The sequence below is a fragment of the Apostichopus japonicus genome, chromosome 7 (genome assembly GCF_037975245.1).
Source record: "Apostichopus japonicus isolate 1M-3 chromosome 7, ASM3797524v1, whole genome shotgun sequence".
NCBI classification, from domain to species: domain Eukaryota; kingdom Metazoa; phylum Echinodermata; class Holothuroidea; order Aspidochirotida; family Stichopodidae; genus Apostichopus; species Apostichopus japonicus.
The window spans coordinates 10,903,172-10,920,483 of record NC_092567.1 but is presented as its reverse complement, the minus strand read 5'-3'; the positions used below and the strand labels follow the sequence as shown (position 1 = coordinate 10,920,483).

Sequence of the window (17,312 nt, the reverse complement as noted above, 5' to 3'; positions counted from 1 at the left end):
GATTCTTGTAGGTTAATGAAGGATTCCTGCATGTTTACGAAGGATTCTTGTATGTGTATTAAAGAATCCTGCATGCATATGAAGGACTCGTATACGTAAATAAAGGAATCCTGCATGCTTATGAAGGATTCCTGTACAAGCATCATGGAATCCTGCATGCATATGAAGGATTCTTGTACGTAAATGAAAGAATCCAGCATGTGTATGAAGGATTCCAGACTGTGGCTGAAGGATTCCTGCTTGCATTTGAAGGATTCATGTTTGTTAATGAAGAGTTTTTATAGTGAATTCAAGAATCATGTATTTTTGTAAAAGAATCCTGCACTACAATGAAAAAATCAAGTTTCTAACACTAAGTGGTTTATAGTTCAATCTCCATTTGGAAGGAATCCTGTTCCATATGCAGGAATCCTATAGGATTCCTGCAAGATTCCTGCAGGATTCCTGCAGGACTTTTTTGTATGGGAACATACACACCCTACGAGGGAAGTCAGCCTATACTAGCCTAAGTCTGTACACCGGATGCAGGAACCACACTAACGTTGATCGTACACTAACGTTAATCAACCCAGCATGCAGTTCGCGTTTGAACATTCGCGCAACTAGTAGTTAGTCATACTACAGCTCAAATTATCAGAACTGAACATTTTCGCGATCTAAGCCTAGACTCTACCCGATGTTAACGGCGAACGAATCTGAAGTTCTTACGAGATGTAGGCCCACCGGCTACTGCTACTACCTGCCGCTACTGTACTACTACTACTACTGATAACCGAGGGACTTCAATCATCGTTTGCAGTACCACTACCAGTTCTTAGTTAAACTTAAGGGTGAGTGAAATCATGCCAATTTGTATCCCAACCCCTATTTGAGATCAGAGTGTAACGATAAGTTATTTTAATCGTGTCCATGTATTGCATATTTGTTATTTGTATTTAATAACGGTCGATAGTGTGTTCAATTAAGTCTAGGCTCATGTTGTATACTCATAACTAGCCTAATTGTATGCGGCATAATGTCCGTCAGTGAACAGGAAACTTCGACCTCTGTTAATGTTATGCAGAAACATAGGCCCACTGATTTTTTGCCATCACGATTTCAGGGTGATGTAATTGATGCAGATTTAGCCGAAGCTCATTATTTGGGATTTGAAGATTATTTAGAGGTGCATAAATTGCCGTCCCAAACCACCCCTGAGGCTGTAGCGGAAGAATTTAATGAAATATGTCGCATATTTAAGCGAACACTTAAAGGCCAAGCCAGACTCTGGATTGAGAACAAAAAATTTTCAACTATTGATGATCTGCGCACACAATTCCTTGCTCGTTTCAGTCCAGGCACTTCTTCCTACGCTAAATCACAGGCATTTCATGCATTAAGCTATACGCCAGGTGATACAGCTCAAGCTCATTTGGCCAAAATTTCGAAAGCTGCAGCACAATTAAGTTATGGCGAGGACCAAATTAGAGATAAATTGATCTCGACCCTGCCTTTGCAATGCCGCTCAGCAGTGTTAATGTCTGCATCACCAAAAGCAACAATTGCAGATTTGGTCATGAAAGTACAGTGCTATTTTGACTTACAAATACAAAGTCAACCCCCAGCTTCTTCCGAACTATTTATGGCAATGCACGACAAAGCGTCTTCTGTTCAGACTCCTACTATTTCTGCATCTTCTGAGATACACGAGTTGTGTACCAAAATTCAGGAATTAGAGACCAAGTTTGATCAGTCACGTAGGTCAGAATCGCAAGACAATCCTAAAGATATGAGGCAAAGATATAGTTCTCGTGATTCTCGTGGTCCTAGGACAGGTCAGAATAATAACAGGAGAAGGTTACCATATTTTAATCCTTCAATCACATGTCATTACTGCCAAAATCGAGGTCATTTTGCACAATATTGCCAAATTCGCCTAAGCCATGAAATGGAGGCTAACGTAAAGAAAGTACCAACACAGAATTTTCATTAGGGAGCACTTATGATAGCACTCATCATACAGTGACTCCAGACAAAGTACCAAGTAAGGGAAGATCGAAGCGTAAAGCAAATAATATTTGGAAGAATAGTAATATTCCTAGTTCTAAATATACAGGGAACGACCGTAACGTGGATATTCAACTGGACACACGTAATTTTAAAGAGGTACTTTACATGATGGTAAAGGAATTTCATTGTTGTTTGATAGTGGAGCGACACGCTCTATCATTTCTTCTTCTACAGTGCAAAATTCAAAGTATTTATCCTCTATACAACCAGTCTCAGTTGATGTAGTAAACCTAAAGTTGGGTAATGGTCAGTTTATTCATGCGTATAGCACGATAACATTTCAGGTCAAAATTCAGGGTCATGAATTTCAGCTTTCTGCTTTAATTGCTGCAAACCTGACAGGTATTGACTTGATATTAGGTAGTCAAACTCTGAAGGAATTGAATGGATCTTTGGACTTTACCACAAATTGTTTTAGAATTAAACAAGCCAAAGTTTTCCTTAGGCCAGTGCAGAGATTTGTTATTTACCCAGGTCAGCAAAGATACATTACTGTACAGGGACGTCTTCCACTATATGCACGAAATGCAGATATGGTTATTAAACCGTTTCCTCTGATATCTCGTATGTGTCCTTCACGAATGTTAGTGAAAATGCATAAAGGTAGAACAAAGATTCTACTAAGGAACATGGGTAATCAGAAATTTTGTCTGCATCCTTCTCGCACAGTGGCTCATTTAGATTTAGCAGATATCATTACGGTCACAGAAGACATACCTACTGATTCTCTAGATTTTCTAAATGTCATGAGAGACATCGAAAAACCGTCTCTTTTTCGAACCAATTCAAACTCTAAAGAGAATCGTGATGAAATTACACGATATAATTTACATCGATATCCACATTTGACAGCCGATGATCCCCTGGTTTCCAAATCCGAACAGGAAATCCTGAGAGACAACATTAATTTGGAACAAAGTATTCTGAATGCTGCAGAAACAGAAAGCATTTATGAATTTCTAGACTCACATAGAGATGCATTTTCTCTTTATGGTGAATTATCTCACTGTCCAAATTATGAGGCTGATATTACTCTTACTAATGATGAGCCATTTTACATACGTCCCTATAGACTTTCAGATGAGGACAAAGTCATTGTCGCCAGTGAGCTAGACAAATTAGTGCGATTAGGAATCTTAGCGGTAGGACATCAGTCTTATACCTCACCGGTTTTCCTCATTCCAAAGAAGGGAACAAAAGACAAAAGGGTTGTCACAGATTTTCGCTACTTGAACAGTAGAATAAAACGTCTCAATCACCCATTTCCATTACTGAATGACCCAGGTGAAAATTCCAGTTAATACCTGTTGAACTGGTTTTAACAGGTACCTGTTGCAACTGGTATTTGGTGACAGGTAATAACAGGTATTAAATGGTATTAACGGGTGTTAACTGGTATTGACAGGTATTAACTGGTATTAACAGGTTTCAACTGTTTTCAACAGGCATAACAGTTTTTTAACTGGTATTAACAGGTATTAGCTGGTATTAACAGGTTTCAACTGTTTTCAACAGGTTTCAACAGGCACAACAGCTTTAGCTGGTATTAACAGGTATTAACTGGTAATAACAGGTTTCAACTGTTTTCAATAGGCATAACAGTTTTTAACTGGTATTAACCGGTTTCAACTGTTCTCAACAAGTTTCAACAGGCACAACAGCTTTTAACTGGCATGAACAGGTATTAACTGGTAATAACAGGTTTCAACTGTTTTCAACAGGCGCAACAGCTATTAACTGGTAATAACATACTGTATGAACTGGTTTCAACTGTTTTCAACAGGGGTAACAGGTTTTAACTGGTTCTGTTTTCAACATGTCTTTACTGGTATTGAAAACGTTTGAACAGGTAAGAACATGTATGGAAGGTTTTAAGCTGGTTATAACAGTAGGATTTTCCACAGGTTCAATTGTTTTCAACAAGTTATCTGGTGAAAACAGGTGGCGATGAATTTCAACAGGTTAAAATTACTCTTTACAGTTGCACATGATGTAGGTCTAACACTTAACAAGCAAGTTAAGGCGAGGGAGAACTTCCAGCAGATGGAGTAAAAATCAATGTTAACAAAAATCTGAAAATATCATTTTATTCCAACAAAGTTAAGACAAGTTAATGGATCAAACATGAATGGCAAAAGTATAGTACTGCACAATAATGCAAAGTTGAGGGCAATGAAAAAGAAAACATAAATTTGGAGTCTAACAAGAAAAGCAAACTTCTGAAGTAAACGCTTTCACATTACACATTAAAAACTTACATATATTATGAAATACCAACTAAATATGTTCATTAAAACAATGATTTCATGTATTGCTGTGGCAATTAAGAAAGGAAACTCTATCTGTTAAAACAATATAAAGGTTAATTTTTTATCAATCATTATATCAAAATAAAAGTTACAGCTGAATAGATAAAAGTTATTCAAGAGTTAGCATTACCAAACTATGTAGTGTGCAATTCTGCATGCTAGGCAGACAATAATAATAGCTAGTCAGACAGTAACCTTTTGAAAGGAATTCATTCTTAAATTGGCTACCAATCAGATCTTAAAAAACAATATTTACCTACAAAGCATGTATTTGTAATGCATATTTATACTGAACACATATGTGACGACAATATACTGTCTATTCTGGAGTTTGAATAAAAATCTGAATACTGTTTAATGGCATTTGTACATACTGATTACTAGAAATGTTAGTTCTTTAAAAAAATAAGGCAAAAGTGGAAAGATGACTTTGCCAAGTAAAAGTCAACATCAGTCTATAATAGTCATGGTTAAACCACTTTCAAGAAAAAACTGTCCAGAAGATCTCCATTGAAAACTTAAGTTGTAATTGACAGCAACATACTTTCCATTTCCTGAATTTAATTAAAAAACTAAATACCATATAATGGCAAACAATAACTGTTTAAAACATAATAATAAATATGGGTTTAATCCTACTTTGAAAAAAGAACTGTCTAAAAAAATTCCTCTGAAAAGTTAACTTGTCAGTGACAGTAATATGCTGTCAGTTTGAATAAAACTAAAGACTGTTTAATGGTAAGCAATAACCATTGAAAAAAATAATATGATACTAATGTTTTAAGGCCTTCTTTGTTTTACGATTGACGTCAGCTTCTCGGATATGTATTTGCTGAACCTTGCAGCTTCCTCAGTAAACTGCAGCTTTCTTTCAAACGTTCCACGAATTGTGCTGCAAGAAACAAAGCGTATGAACACTTAAGAATTGACTTATCATGATTAACAGTAACAGTGTGGTCCTAAAACTTAACAAACTCTCTTGCATTGCTAGATGAGTGCTTTCATGGAAAGTTAAGGTCAAACTTTCCTATGGTTTAGAATGTCTCACGATATTTATCTCTATTGGTATCCAACCTGAATGGACTAGCAATCACAGTCTAACCAAGAACTAGGGATGCACCGGATCCAAATTTTTGGATCCGGCCGGAACCGGATTTTGCCGGATAGTACATGAAATCCGGCCGGATAAAATCCGGCCGGAACCGGATTTTTTCATTACACAAAAGAAAATCATTAATAAGAAGAAGAAGTATGAAACAAGGAGCAAATCTTAGGTGAGGTATACGCATATTATAAAGAAGGTGAAGGTATTATAAGACCCCATTTATGAGATTAAATATGACTTGAAGTGGTGTAATCTACATTTTTTAATAAAATAACTTCAATATAATTGTTCACAAGCTTGATACAGCATGTAAATTTGTTTGCTGGAAAAATACTACCTATGAAGTTCAGACGTATATTAACCATATAAGAGATTGTTTCACACTTAAAAATTCAGAGAAAACATGAATGCCAACAATAATGGGAAAGTAAATATTCAATGGAACAGTATTTTGACTGATAATTATATGAATGGTCTATTTTAACTGCACAATATTAAACTGATGAAGGCTGCAAGAAATTATTTCACTGCAAACTTTGTATTATTTTGGTTGATCTTTACTGTAGAAACAGTGGGTCAGACCATTGAGAAAATTAAATTAAACATGTTAAACCTCATTTTTCCTTACTTTGAAGTTTTCTATTAAATTTTGGAAATAGTTTACATTGATTTAAGTTAATACCAACACCTTTTTAAGGAATAATTCAGGCCAGATTTTGAAAAAGATCCGGCCAGATTTTGAAAAAGATCCAGCCGGATTTTGAAAAATATCCGGCCGGAACCGGATAATTGCTCACTATCCGGCCGGATAGTCCGGCCGGACCGGATATCCGGTGCATCCCTACCAAGAACATTATTTTGGTTTAGAATTTGGGTTTGCTCAATCTTTTGGTTGGAAAAACTACACCACTATGGTAGTTTGATTGTAGGCTTCCTGTCAGAACTCAAAGGCAATTAAGAACCAACCAAAATGATATCAGTTGTTAACTCATGATACTGGAATGCATAATTACTTTCTGTCAGTGTTACAAAATTACTTACTCCTGAAAAACAGCTTATTCAGTAAATTATATTGTACACTTGTGTACTAAGTCATGGTAACTTGTTTGAAAGCTTTTCATAATGACTAACCTTCCATAGCATAAAGCTTCACGGGAGACAACAGCGGTTTTGCATCTCTGTCACTGTTGAATCGTGTGCAAGCATTCCCAACGACTTTCGTTTTCAAAGTGTTGGTACCCCAAATCAACACCAGTAAAGTCTTCACGAACATAGAGTGTTTCTCTTAACTACAAATGGCCTCCCACTTGTCTTCAGGAAGCCAAAAATCTGCACCAATATTGACCTGTGAACAGAAAATATGATATACCTGTTAGCATATTTACAGATATAGCACATGATAACTCACATTATCATAAACATACATTAACATTAAAATTTCATATCAACATATTGGGAGGTAAACATTTAAATCAAGGTCCCTCAAGTTATAAGCCAGGAATAGCAGCTTTACCAAATAATTACTAGTTTTGCACTATAACACCAAGTTATTTTTCAAAGCTTAATAACCATGTTTATAATTATCCCAAATCAGTAAAAAATTGGCCAAACTTATGACGCTTGTACGTAAATGATGTACCAGACTGTTTTTTTATATATTATATATAAACAGGAAAGTATCTAAATAATATCATTACACATTTGGGTACAATAGTTAAACTCACCCTTCCATCTTTTTTCTCTATGGCACTTGTTCCTTTGCTTTTTGGACTCTTGGATAAACTCTTAATATCATCTTACACCATTATGTCTTTAAGCCATATACGTTCTCCTCTTCTGTTGTTGCCTCCACACCGGTGTCGTACATCACAGGAAACCTCACCTGGATATTTGATTTTTCAATTTTTCCTGGAAAAAGGAAATAGCAAAGCAGTAGTAGTCATGAATCATTTGAAAAAATGAAATAAAGTTGTCACCACAAAGTGATGTGAGATTTGCTTCCACAATAGTCTGAAAAAGGGATTCCCAAAGTCTGAAGCAGACTGTATAAAGCTGAACATTTCAACCAGAGTGTCATCATTGCAACCAGAATCAAATGCTCAGACTACAGAGATAATAAAACATGGGCTAAATCTTTGTTTGTTTTTAAGATCTAAAAATACAAGATTTTAGAAACACAAATGCACTGAGCCAACTTATTTATAGGCCTAATTGTTTTAAGTTGTTATTTTGCTTGCTCACTTAACAAGTCTTATTTTGACCTAGGCTAGAGAAGAAACAGTTCTTTGTCACACTAAGTCAGTTTGTCTTTCAGTCGTTTTTTTTAGTCTTACTAGTAGTAGTACTAAAGTATATAATACCGGTGACTAGCCAACATAATTTGTTCAGCCTACTGTAACAGTAAGTTTGATGGTTTAGGCCTAGCCTTGTTTTATTCAATATCACATAGCCTACCCATTTAGATTCACATGGGAAATTCAAGAAATCTTTACCAAATGAGTGTAGACCTAAGCTTCAAGTAAACTACAGTATTGAAACTCAGTCCCAGCATTTGTTTGGAAATAAATTAGAAGATTATGTGCGACTGTTCAATCTAGCCCAATACACACATAACACATTGTTAATTGGTGTTTAGAATGCACAGTTTAGTGTTGAGAATGCACTGCAGTACTCAATAGAAAACCTAGGCTACTCACTGTCATTGCACTTGTGTATTGCGAAACGCTAGCCTAACAACGGTCACAAGTGCCAGTGGCCTAACAATTAACGTTAGTTTTACCTCCAAGTTTAAGGAACAACAGGTAGGCCGATGGTGGCGGTTAATACTTCCATTCTTCTATAGATCTTCTTGGGTGATTAACAGTTGAAAGTTGCTTAGAGTGATCGTATTAAACCATGCCAAGCAATGCTTACGCTGTGCAATGCAAGTTGCCGTTGCTCCTCGGTTTCGAAATTGAATATGGTGTTGAAGTCAAAGTTCAACCTCGTACAAAATGTGATTATCGAAAAAATTTAAAAAATTGTCTTTGGCCCCAATTTGAGAGTTTCATGTCACTAAAAATTACAAATATCATTAATTTATATCAAAAATTTAAAACAACAGTAAATAAGAAAGAATTAAATCATAATACAATTTAAACATTAATTATTTTTATCTTGATCTTGACTTGGCAATATGTGTCTTACTTTCTTAGACTATGAATCACTGATCTAAATATAGATGCGAGCTCGTCTCAATCTTTTGATGTATGTGTATGCTACGTATTCATATACTATCTGGAAGAACTCTCTCATAAATTTAATATGTGAATTTTTCATTTTACCTTAATGTACCAAATAGGATAAACAATTCAGCGATCAGACATATGTTATAGCACATCTTTGCAGTGGCAAAGCCAGCGAGGGCGGGGAAGGGGGGGGGGCAGGGGAAAGAGTACCTCCACAAAAATATTTGGGGACGTGATGTCCGACGGTGAAAAAAACGAAGGGAGCAAAAAAAGAGGAAATAATTGCATTATTTTGCATATAAGCCCTTTATGAGAAACAAAAATTTTCAAGACCCCCTCCCCTCATAAACCTTCCCTGACAACGGTGATCCACCATTATGTGCCTTAAAGTGGAGACAGAAATTTGAACCAACTGGTACCTGTTGAATGCAACTGATGTAACAGGTACCTGTTAAACCAGTTGTTTTCAACAGGTACCTGTTAAACCAGTTGTTTTCAACAGGTACCTGTTAAACCAGTTGTTTTCAACAGTTACCTGTTTAACCAGTTGTTTTCAACAGGTACCTCTTAAACCAGTTGTTTTCAACAGGTACCTGTTAAACCAGTTGTTTTCAACAGTTACCTGTTAAACCAGTTGTTTTCAACAGGTACCTGTTAAACCAGTTGTTTTCAACAGGTACCTGTTAAACCAGTTGTTTTCAACAGGTACCTGTTAAACCAGTTGTTTTCAACAGGTACCTGTTTAACCAGTTGTTTTCAACAGGTACCTGTTAAACCAGTTGTTTTCAACAGGTACCTGTTAAACCAGTTGTTTTCAACAGGTATTTTACCTGTTGAAAGCAACTGGTTTAACAGGTACCTGTTAAAACCAATGGGTATTTGTTACAGCTTACAGGTAATTTACCTGTTGCAACAGGCAATTAACTGGTATAAACTGGTTTTGGTCACAATACCTGTTAAAACCAGTTGTCGTTAACAGGTACCTGTTAGTCCCTGTTGGTTCCGGTTAAAACCAATTGAAATTGTAACAGGTATTAACAGGAATTTTCTCCTGGGGAGACTATCCGTACCATAGGGTACTCTGGAGCCAAAATTTTGGGTGTTCTTGATTTAAAGTCTGCATTCTTCTGTCTGCCACTTAGTGTTCATGCACAACAATATACAGGTATTGCTTCATTTCATGGAGGAAAGCATTATTATTATAAACGCTTACCACAGGGATTGAATTTATCTCCAGCGATCTTTCAGTCGCAAATTAATGATATTTTGGCAACGATCCCAAATTCAAATAAGTTCTGTATTGCTCATCATGACGATATTATTGTGTACAGTGCAGACAAACGATCTCACAAACAACACCTACAGGCAATTTTTAAGGTTTTAATGGACAACGGATTGAAAATCTCTCCGAAAAAGTGTAGCATCTTTCAAAATTCAGTCCGATATATGGGACATTTGCTCTCAATAACCCCAGAAGGTGAGGCTTGTATCCAACCTTTACATGACAGATGTGCAGCAATCAGGAACACACCGAAACCACACAATGTTAAGTCAGTAAGACGATTTGTAGGTGCAGTTAATTATGTGGCTTCGTTTTTCCCAAATATTCAAGCACTATTGAGACCATTACATCATTTGAGTCGTAAGAGAAAGGTATTTAAATGGACAGAGGAACATCAGTGTGCATTTCAAAGTATGAAAGAGTTGTTGTGTAATCCACCTATATTGCATATGCCACAGAAATATGGTCGTTTTGTATTATATAGCGACACATCACGAGTAGCAACAGGATCATACCTGATACAAAGAGTTAATGGCAAAGAGAATATTATTGCATATTACTCTAAGATATTACCACCAGCATGTCAGAGGTATAGTGTAACTGAATTAGAAATGATGGGTCTATTTATTAATGTGACAGCATTCAAACATTTATTGCAAAATGTAGAATTTGAGGCAATATGTTGATCACTCTGCCATTGTTGAATTGTTTAAATCGAAACAAGAACCAGCAACTTCACGCTTACGTAAGCTTCTGTTCAAATTGTCAGAATATACATTTCAGGTTGTTTATAAGAAAGGTTCAGAATTGGTTTTGGCAGATTATTTGTCTAGAGCACCACAGGAATTTCACTCTGAAATAGATCAGGTTGCTCAAGAGGTCAGTTCTTATGAGGATATTTCAACTCCACCTAAGGAGACATTTAATCCAATCATGACAAGGTCAAAGGCAAGGTCAATGGGAGTCAAAGTTCCAGATTTATTTCCGAATAAAGTCACAAAGGAGTCCATGCAGGATTCCCCAGCCAAAGAATTGACAAATAGAGTAAATAGGACATCCATTCCTAAGGCAACACATGATCATGCTACACAGAGACCACAATCTGAGTCACAAAAGACGACTACACCGGTTATTTCTACTGATAAGAGAGATACATGTATTCAAAGGCCTACTATTACTATGCCGAGTGAAAATAGACATACATATAGTCCTGATGTATTAGTTGTGCCAAATTTTACAAGTGTTTCTCAACCTTCAGAGCCAAGATTAGTGGATCAGAGTAGACATAGAGTGCAAGAGGTAGTCAGAGAACCACCACCAGAATTATTTGCTCAGCCAAAGCCAGTCATAACAAACATTGATCATTTGGTTACAGGGCACATTCCAAAACAAAAGGAATTGAATAAAGTCATGAAGGCAATTCAAGGAAAGCTGATCAAAAACTATGATCTGCCATTTGATGTTAAAGAGTTGCAAATTCAACAACAAACTTGTCCTTACTACAAACCAATTTATGATTTTCTTGCACATGATATTATTCCAGGTAATGTTAAGCATGCTAGAACTGTTCGTTCTCAAGCAGAGGATTATTTGTTATGTAATAGTTTGTTATTCAGGATATTTTTGCATGAGACTAATGATGCTAAGATGACTCTTCAGTTAGTCGTACCTGAGACTATGGTAGAACAAATAATATCTCGATATCATGATGACTTGTTAAGTAATCATCAGGGTGTAATGCGTACATATTTGACCATTAGACAGCATTTCTATCTGCGCAATATGTTTCAACGCATCAGTAATTATATTCAGGCATGTCTCCGTTGTCAAGAATTCCGTAAGAAACCGGACAAATTGAGACAATATCATGCTCGCATTCCTGATTCTTATCGTCCTTTTGACAGACTTAGTCTGGATTTCAAGACTATGCCCACAACGGCTACAGGATTTAAACATTTGATGGTTGTTTGTGATGAGATCACTAGATTTGTTGTATGTGTTTCTCTTAAGACTCTTGATGCTGAAACGATATGTGAAGCATTATTGCAGAGGGTAGTCACAACCTTTGGTCCACCGTCTTGTATTATAAGTGATGCGGCAGCTTCTCTTACAGGAAAATTAGTGGAGCTCTTAAGTAAAGCTTTAGGCATTGAACAAAAGTTCATCAGTGTAAGCAATCATGGAAGCTTACAGGTTGAAAGACACATTCAGACTCTTTCAAATTTCCTCAAAGTGAACTTAAATCAGTTTGGTACGAATTGGGTACGATTTGTCCCAACATCAGCCTATGCATATAACACATTTTCCTCTCCTCAGTTAGGTAGCTATAGCCCATTTGAACTTGCATTTGGACGTAAGCCGCCAAATCTTACAAATTTATCATTCAATCCAATGACAGGATTATCACAATCACATGGAGAATATGCTGCATTGTTAAAGAAACGATTTGATCATTTGTCAAGGGTAATGTTAGTCTTACAAAAGAAGCAACAAGATGCTCAAAATGTTAAGATAAGTGCAAAACTGGACAAAGGTGCAATTTATTCAACGGGTCAATTAGTGTATCTGTATAAGCCAACGTCTTCCTCCTTGACTGCGAACTCTCGCAAAATTGCTGCAGAATGGTGTGGACCATTAGTGATCCATCAAGTTTTGGATAGGACTCATTATTTGTTGGCCACTCTCAAAGGAGAAATTCTTAGTGATGTATTCAATTATAACAGGCTTAAGCCATGTTTTGTAAGAGCATCTTCTGAAACTAAGAATATAACAAACATTCAGAAATTGCGGAATGTCTTGAAAACAAAGGGTTCATCAAGTGAAAAGGTTGCTCGAATGAGAAATGTTTTGAGTAGTAACACTTCTAATGCAGAAAATGTTAATGTCATGCACGATGCACATATTGAGTTTCATGATGAGTTTGGTAACATTTTACCAGGGGTAACTTCAGATCATGTCATGTGTCTTATGACCACTAAGCCAATGAATGTTGCATCATTTCTAGAGAATAGAGCACATAATGAAGGATTAGCACTTCCATATCCTTCCATCAGAGATAGCATATTAAGGCAAAAGAAAGTTTTTGCAAATGCTCCACAAGGAGACATGAAAGTCCAACGTGCTCGATACAAATTGGGTGAATTACAGGTTCTGGTCACCTATCAGACACCATGTTTTCCAACAGGCTTTAAGAGTCATGATTTTTGGTGGAATGTAGGAAAATATTCCAACACAGGGGAAATAATAAATTTTCTCCATGAAAAGGGATTGAACATTACAGGCAATCCAGGCAGGATGTTGCAAACATTATATGGTTAGTATGTATAACTGCATATTGCTTTAAGTTCAGATGAACAGGTGTTTTACCCACAATTGTATGAATGGAATGCGTCATGGCAATTACCTGCATACCTATTAAGTGGAAGTCATTGTACTGTATGGTGTAACAATATAAGCTTTATTGTTAAAACCACCACCAAGTGACCTAGTTTCATCTTTTATAACAAATGTGTAATGAGTATACCTTATTTTTCCTTATGAATTCGTTCAAACGTTTACCCGGCAATTAGAACATATCCGGAATATTAGCAACATGGGTTTTCATATATTGAGAAATATTTTAAGGATATTTACATTGCATCATTGATGTTATATTGAAGGCTATTTAGAGACAGCATTGGTGATATGCAACTTTTGCTTACAGCAACAGTTATCGAAGCAAATGAAAGTATAGATCTTTTGAGGAACTTATGTATATATTTTCTTTTCCTCAAATATTCATGCAAAAGTAAATTTCATCATGATATTTAAAAGACAAGATGTTAAGTATTATGTTAATTTGAAGAAAGATTTGTTGATGTCATAGTCTATGGAGTCTCTTTTATGGTATCGAATATCTAGTACTTTGGTACTTTACTAGACTATCAATTCGGAGTGCATACCTAGGGTCACCATGCTATCGAGTCACATTTTCTTGATTTTCTTGAAGTGAATGTATATGATTCACAAGGTTTCAAAGCAGTTTTGAAACTTTGCCTTCATTTAAAGAGGAGGTTTTGTAAATGAGTTTGTAATATTTTAAGGTTCTTTTTTTAATGTACGAATTTTTTATGGAACGCAAAGGTGTTCTGTTCAGTTAAAAGATAACTAAGTCTAGTATTCTCTGATCTCACCCCAATTCACGGCATGATTTCACTTTTGATATAAATGTATTATTAATGTATGAAATGCATAAATGTATTTTGTAAGAGATACTGCATATTTTGCTGTGTCATGTAACTTTAAGATATCTTAATGATATTTTTTTTTTTTTTGGATTACATCATATGATGTCATCAATGTTGAAGAGGTACACAAAAATTTTTTATGGAGATAGTGTCAATGTATATACTGTACCATATGATCATTTTAATAATTCATAACCAAGATGTTAACCTTTGAGATACATGCAGACCATTTATTGAAGTCAATGAATATTAGTGAATGTGCTTAAACTACCTTCTTGAGATAATGATAAGTTAAAGCAGTATGATGTTAAAATTTTGGAGTATCCAAAAATTTTAAAAGATTGAGGGGGATGTTATGAAATAGTGATACCATCTCTTTGATGTTACCGAAACACTCCATCGAGACACCTTACAGGCCTCTTATGTATTTATCTAGGTCATGGATTCAGTTTTCCCACGAGAAGTTTTTAACTATCTTATTGAATCTTGGTACAGGGCCTTTTCCCAAAATAGATTCCATTATGTCTGTGGAACATTCGAGAAGGTTCTCTCACGTGGTATGGAAGTTTCCATAAGAAAGGGGATGGACTTCCAAACTCCCAACCAATCAGGGCAGATCAGTGCCAGCGCACTTATTTTTATATCGTTAAGTTAATACAGGATGGTCAGGTCATTGGCTGCCTACTGATTGTGCGCAGTGAGATTTTATGGAACTAAGGTTTAAAAGTAAAAGGAGGCCGAAAATTTGAGGACTCCGTCAGCAAAGTTTATCACTTGGTCAGCAAATTTATCACTCCGCCGAAAGTTCATCACTCCTAATTGTTTAATTGACGGAGTCAAGTCAAGTCAAATCATTGTAATTTAGTTTTATTTGTAAAGAGAATCGACAGAGAAGAAATTATACCGAATCATCAAATCAAATCCTATCTCGTCAAATTGTTTTTTGTGTGAAGTCATTGTTTTCTTCCGTTCGAGACATCTCCTGAAGAAGCGTAAATACGGCATCAAGATATCCCAGTACCTTTCTATCGCGAGTCCCGATATAGTTTTACTATCGGAGGAAGCGGGCTCGACACAATATTACAATAGTTCCAAAGTTTGTCTATGGATACTTTTTTGTCAGCTAGAATGAAGTAATTGTTTTCGAAGTAAAGGATAGGCATCAGCTCACCTAGAATGTTAATCGCTGGTCTTATTCTTCGCTTAATTTAAGATCCCTAAAGAAAAATCAGTGTCTCGATTGTATATTATTCAATTCCTTTAGAGTTAAGATATGTTTTAACTTGGACTTTTCTGATATTCAGTCAACAACTAGGCTAAGATCTCTTTTATTTATGAGTTAGATTTGCTAAGCATGTCCTCTCGCTAAAAGTATAATTCTAGTTTTTCGCAGGTGATGTGTGAGATTTCTAACATAGCCTAACTGTATTACTACTCTAGCCTATAGCCTAACTAAGTTTGGCCTGGCCTTTGTACACATCCTAGCCTATGCCGCTATACCATACCGTCAAATTATCTCACTGATCAATGATCACTGTCTTAACTATTAACAGTGGTTCCTCTCCGTTAACGCAACAAGTCAATGGTAACAAACAACTCCAACGAATATAATACGTACTCTGCAGCTCCACTAATGTAACACTAAAACATTCGTTGTCAGTGATAGATACTAGATGTGAACAGGTATTCAATAGCATATACAGGTGTTTTCCAGCTGTTCGCGGGTGATGTTTGAAATTTGTAACAGACATTTGGCGCCAATAGAAGTAAATGTACGAGAGACGTAACGTTACACATACCCGGTGAAAACAGACAGTTTGAGACCTGACGTCGATTGGGTATGTATTAAGGAAGGGGTCGAGGAAGTAAATAATACAACACATCCTATATCAAGTAGATCAAGCTATCATTGACATTTCTCCCTAAGCGGTAGGGTGTTAGTTCCCGTGCACCACCCTTCATGTCCACCACCGGTTAAAATTTGGGCAAACAGCATTTCATGTACTCATTCACCTACCCTATTATCTGCTAGTGGATGCATAAACAAGCAATAAACACAAAAGTTTGAATACCGTCTGTTTCAAATGATTTGAAGAAGTACATGTTTAATGAATATTAAAACCTACATATGGAATAACATAAATTGAACATCCTTGTTCAGTCATACACATCTTGCAGACACATCGTGCAGACAAAATGGGTCTGTGTCAAGTTACATTTTTGTTTTTACAAATAATCACTTGATCATTATGAAATTATTGGAAAAATGTAACTACACAACCTGTTTTCATCCCCTCTCCACCAAACCACCTTTGTAATTAATTCCACTCCATGTCAGTGCTGGTTTATTCAGCTGAATCTTTGCACCAGCAAAGAGAGTGTAAGGCAATCAAACGATGTTTTGTCTTTTCACGTACCTCGTAATTGCTCAAATCAAAATACTATGTCGACATTTCACCAATAATGTTAATAGTAAATTCATGTAGCCCCCCTCCCATTTTCTCCCTTTTTACTTATTACCATCCTCATCAAGAAAAGTTTATTTTTTGAGATAAAATAGTTGAAATCTTGATTTCGAGAATGCAATGGCAATTTCGAGAGAAACGTACAAGTTTGAGATAAAACGCTAATATTTTTAGTTGAGAAGTCAACATTTTAATAGTTTAAATTTAAAACAAAAAGAAAACGACAGTTTACATGAAGGGAATTAAAGAGGTCGAAATCAATCGAAGAGGTTTTAAATTTTAGAAAAATTAGTTCAATGTTGAGAATTTCGGTTGTATTACAGATTGCAATTTTAAGACAAATTTGATTTTCAAAAAAAGGGTTTCAATTTTGAAAAAAGGGTTGAAATTCCCAGAAATATTCAAAACTTTCGGGATAAAATAATTAACATTTGGATATTAAATTTTTGAAAGTTTTCAGTGTTCCATGTGCAGGCGCGTATCCAGGGGGGCGTTGGGGCGCCCCCCCCCCCGCCCCCGGGTAAGAAAAAGAGGAGAGAAAAAAAGAGAAGTAAAAGGGAAAAAAGATGGGGGGAAAGAGGAGGAAGGAAGGGAAAAGAAAAAAGAGAGAAAAAGGAGACAAGGAAAAAGGGAGGGAGCAGAAGAAAAA

At 36.0% G+C, this 17,312-nt stretch overlaps 1 protein-coding gene and 1 long non-coding RNA gene across 3 annotated transcripts in view; both read right to left on the bottom strand.

Annotated features, from left to right (window-relative positions):
- LOC139970036 (NLR family CARD domain-containing protein 4-like) overlaps positions 1-17,312 on the bottom strand; it is a 554,750-nt gene that overhangs the window by 221,987 nt on the left and 315,451 nt on the right. The window lies entirely within an intron of this gene.
- LOC139970100 (uncharacterized) lies at positions 3,865-9,041 on the bottom strand. Its single transcript, XR_011793997.1, has 4 exons — positions 8,243-9,041; positions 7,188-7,371; positions 6,595-6,808; positions 3,865-5,250 (listed from the first exon to the last, which is right to left on the bottom strand). It is a non-coding gene; the product is annotated as an uncharacterized lncRNA (long non-coding RNA).